A 4,921-nucleotide genomic window follows, 5' to 3' on the forward strand; every position below is an offset into this window, starting at 1 on the left:
AGGAAACGGCCAAGGGCATCGCTGACGCGGCCATGTTGGAGGTGGCCAGTATTTCAGTTGGCCACATGGTCCGTGAGCTGCAGAAAAGAACTGTTAATGTCAACAAGTCTTTACCTTCTTATCAGTAAACACTGGCTTTTGTTGTGCAGGAACCTGATGAATTCTATGAAGGAATTACATTCGAACACTTCCTCAAGGTAGGAAACTGAAACTTAACCTGTTTTTGGTCTGAAAGGCCTGGAGTTTGAGTTTAAACTAAAGTCTTTGTTTGTTTGTTTTTTTGTTTTTTTGTACAGCTGCTGAAGGGCTTTGAAATTGAGTCGCGGATGAACATTCGCTTTCTGAACATGGACACATCGACCCTGTGTAAGTGAGTTCTGTTCCACTCTGGAGTCACTTTAATCCCTATGTTTCACTGACTTTGTGTCCGACTGTTAGATTATCTACGCACCTAAAAAAAAAAAAAAGGTTTTGTTTGAAGTTATTGAATTCTAAGCGATGATAAATATATATGCACAAATGCAAATGTGTTTCATATATATATATATATAACTGCAGCAATAATCAATAATGTATGTCTGGAGTCACGTCCACGTGTGATGCAATACAATCAATACATGATTCACGTTTGGTCTGATATTAAAAAACGCACATGATGCCATTTGCACATTAAAGGAGTGAAACAAGTCTGATTCCCACCTTTTTTTTTTTTTTTTTGCTCCTGTGGGTGGAAAAAAAAAAGGAAATGGGAGTGTTGTCACGCAACATTCAAGTCCTCGAGTGCAGAGTCAGATCAGAGTGAAAGAGTCAAAGTCAGAGTTAATTTAACCCACGCTGTTTCTACAGGAGCTGAGACTAAAGCACTTGAACTTTAATTCAGTGTCTCCTGTGGTTGGTGTACACTGCCATCTACAGGCGTAAGCGAATAAAACTTAAACTGCGGTAGTTCATTTGAATGAAGTGTCAGCGTTTTTTGAATTAATGGTTCATTGATTATATTTGTAACAAACTGTTTGAGATGTGTCCAGGTCGGCTGTACTACTACAGTACACAAAGACCAAATACTACTTCACATATACTTGGAATTTGTTTTTGTTTTTTGTTTTGTTTTTGGGGTTTTTTTGGCTAAAAATTCACAGAACATTAATGAACTAATAATTAATCAAATCTCAAGAGTTTATTGTTTTCTCCATTTTTTTTTGCAGTTTTTCTTTTTTCATTTTCAAGTATTTGAAGAAACTTCAGGTCAGCAGCAGCAGCTACTTCTCATAAACATTATTTTCCTGCCTCCTTTGGGAGTAATTTAGGGACTCTTAGTCAGAATGTGGTTTTGAACCCCGTCTGTGTCATGGGGGGGGGGGGCAGGGGGGCTCCTATGGTGAGAGAAAAAGCCCCATCACCCCCTACTGGCCGTACAGGTCCATTGACCTGGATGGTTTTGGTTTTTTTGTCAATTATTAGTCATTTATATTTGACATTTCCTTTAAATACTGAGTTAAAACAAACATTAAACCAAGTGAGTTCATAGTGAACGACTGCACCTGCCTTTTTGACACTGCTGCAAATTCTAAGACTCTGAGTAACTTTGTTGCATGAGGTCATTTCATGACTCAGCGTTTTGAAAGCGCGCTGTGATTCATCTAATGCTCAACACCTGGAGCTGGAAACTTCGTTCTTCCTCCACTTGACGATCTAGGCCGAACTGTTAGTCTGTGAGTCGCGTTTTAAGGCTGGGACCAGGTTAAAACCCGGTTCGATCCACGAATGGTTCCTGGGCCAGATTTTGGACACACCTTCCTTGTTCAGTCTGTGACTGTTCTGGCTCTGAAATGTGGGGAAACGACCGAGGAGGAAGTGGCCGATGGCTGATTTATAAACTGTTAAAAAATCACAAATCTTTCTTCACGTTGTCTCTGCTTTCACCGTGTGGACGCACCTTTTTAGTGATATCATTATTTTTCACGAATTATCCCTTTAATATTTGAATTTAATTATGTTGTATGATGTGGTGGGATTGTATTTTATTGTATATTAAAAATGAACACAGCAGTTTAAAAACATATATATATATATGTATATGTATATATATGTATATGTATATATATATATATATATATGTGTATATATATATATATATATATATATCCTGTAGTGAAACATTAACAGCTTGAGTGTCTCTAATCAATACCTGGGCTCAGGACGGAGTTTATCATTTAAAGTATATCACCTTAATGTGGTTGTTTCTTCTGGTCCACTTTTCAGAAGGTTCTCTCGTATTTTGATAGGGGGCGTGGTACCTTTACTGGACCCTGAACATGAAACATTTGAATTCAATTTTGCATAAAACTATAATGTAATGTTATCATATGTCATCTCCCTTTTTTGCTCCCCAGCTTACGTAGATTTGGGTTTAGTTCTTGTCGAAGACTAAGAAAACTTGAACTTTGTAAATATTTCTTTGTATTTTCCGCTGCCCGTTTTACTCAGATCTCATGTGAAAAAGAGTTGTTTTTTTTTCTTAAACTTCTATTTTCCTGGTTGAGTAGCTGGTACGTGTCGACATGAACGGTGTCTTTAATGCAGTAAAGTAGTACTTTAGTAAGCAGTAACAGTAGGTTTTGTTGCCGCCCCTTTTCCAAGCCTCGTTGTTTGTGCATTAAAGAAAAGGCCGTAACGAGGAACTTGATTCATGACCTAGAATGGATCCCCTATCTACTTCCAGTTTCCTTCAAACTTGTGATTTGAGGAAAGATTAGCTAAGCATTACTTCACTTCAACGAAAAGAGTTGTGCGCATGACACTTTTTTTTTCTTTTTTTTCTTTTTTTTTTCTCCACGGTGTCCGCTTGCAGGTTATCTCTGTTGTCCTGCCTGAACTCCCGTCCTCCCATCTTTCACACATCTATATTCGGACGCTGTTGACACCATACAGTTTATCTAACCCACCCACAAACACACACACACACACACATACACACACACACACCTTGTGACTGGCCAGACAGGCCGACGGGTGTCATGAAATCTTTCCTCTCTGATGCAGCCTTCTGTCGAGCACATGCGTCATCTTGAGCTGATATCAGCTCCGTCTGCGTCTCAGCAGCTTCCTGATTTGTCGTTTAACCCATTTAGATTTAGACTGATAACTGAGCAGACACAAATGGCAAAAAAAAAAAAAGTTTGCTTTTTTTTGCAAGATTCATGTGATACTGTTTTTGAGTTTCAACCCTAAAACCATCGACTTCTTCGACGCACGCTTTGTTGCCGAGCTGGAACTGATCCGACACGACAGACAAGTTCGTCAGAGACGGTTCTTTTAATGAGTCTTTCAGACATTTACATCGGCCACAGAAATTCATATTTAACAAATCAGAGACATTAAATATACATAAGTTACACCCATTTGTTTCTCCCTTCAACAAGGATTCCTTTCACCTGACGCGTGAGAAAATAAATAATAAATACCATAAATAGGCTCCTCCCCCCTGAGGTGATGTACCAGACACCTTCAAAAAAACATTTACACAATCGCCAGTCCTTTTTATCGACACCGCGGTTGTTTCGGCGCCCCATGTTCTAAGGCCAGCCTCAGAAGAAGGGCGCGTTCAGCTCCGCCCTCCGGCACACTTGGCTCTTCACCGTCCGCAGCTCCTGCAAGACGTTGGACAGGAACTCCTTGTAGATCTTCAGGACCACGCAGCCGTAGACCTTCTGCTGGAACACGTTCTGGGGAGGGGGTAGTGTTGTGGGCCCCGCGGGCTCCGGCACCGGCAGGTTTGGGAAGAGGGTCTGGTAGAGGCCGCTGACTCGGCCCGCCAGGTTCCCGCTGAAGGTGCTGAACTGGTGGAGCTTGCTCAGCAGCGTGCTGGTCGGGAGCTGCAGGTCCAGCTGCTGCTCGTAGACCCGCTTCAGGTGGGCCAGGAAGGCCTGCAGGTTCGTGTAGATGCTGGCGATCCTCTCTGAGGACTCCAGGCCCGAGATGTTGGGGTCGGGGACGTTGTTGATCGGCACTTTGCAGAAGAGCTCCGACATCTCACCCTGAGCAGCTTTCTGTAAAAAAACAAAACAAAAGATAAATTAAAGGAGCAGTGATTCTGCCGTCTGTCTGGGGTTTCTCTTTTTTTTTTTTTGCTCAGTCTCAGTCATCCAGGTCATTTAATCCAGAAATACATTTACATCGAGGGCGACTGGACGTAGTAGGTTTTTTTTTGTTTGTTTCATCTCTCATCCAAGAGGAACTGAAGAAGCCTCTTGGATGAAGAGCTGAAACTCGATGTAACTATCTTTTCATCTTTTATCTGTTGATAACGCCAGTGGCCTGTAGGGGGGCGGGGGGGGGGGGGGGGATTGAATGGAAGTGTTTTCAACAGCGGCAGTTTCACAGATCACTGGTTAAGTCCAAGTCTGGACCTGATGTCAGAGGTGTACAGCTGTTCTGCACCACTGGGCGCTCAGTGTGGTGATACTCTGTCTGACTTGAGGCCTCAGCCTCAGCTACAGACGAGTCTGCAGTGAGTCACTGTCCGTCTGAAGGCTGAACGAATCACACATTCATATGGAAAAAAAAAAAAAAAAACACGTTTGGACCAAGTTAGAGAATCGTTATCTATTATTCTACCACTGTTATTATAAGACTATCTTTACACCCGGATACTTTACTTCCTAAGTTGGGAATAAGAAAAAAAAACCCACTTATGTAGCCCATATAGGATGTAAACATAAAACACACACACACACACACACACGGGGATTTCACCCAGCAAAGTCAGATGCAGCACTTTTCTTTTTTTCTGGGGCCTGTACTCACATATGTTTTGATGAGGTCGACGGATTCTTTTTGTACGAGTCTGGTGAGCTTCAAAGTCGGCTGCAGATTCCCACACTGCTGGTTGCTGCTCACTGCCACACTTGGTGTTGAGTCA

General features: G+C 42.0%; 1 protein-coding gene across 1 annotated transcript in view; it reads left to right on the forward strand.

The window, feature by feature from the left end:
* tescb (tescalcin b) overlaps nucleotides 1-686 on the forward strand; it is a 7,519-nt gene extending 6,833 nt beyond the window's left edge. The window contains exon 9 of the mRNA XM_025062670.1: nucleotides 421-686. The gene's annotated coding sequence lies outside the window, so the exon portion shown is untranslated. The remainder of the gene's footprint in view (nucleotides 1-420) is intronic.
* Nucleotides 687-4,921: the final 4,235 nt, after the last annotated feature.

The sequence above is a fragment of the Cynoglossus semilaevis genome, chromosome 14 (assembly GCF_000523025.1).
Source record: "Cynoglossus semilaevis isolate Cse_v1.0 chromosome 14, Cse_v1.0, whole genome shotgun sequence".
Classification (NCBI taxonomy): domain Eukaryota; kingdom Metazoa; phylum Chordata; class Actinopteri; order Pleuronectiformes; family Cynoglossidae; genus Cynoglossus; species Cynoglossus semilaevis.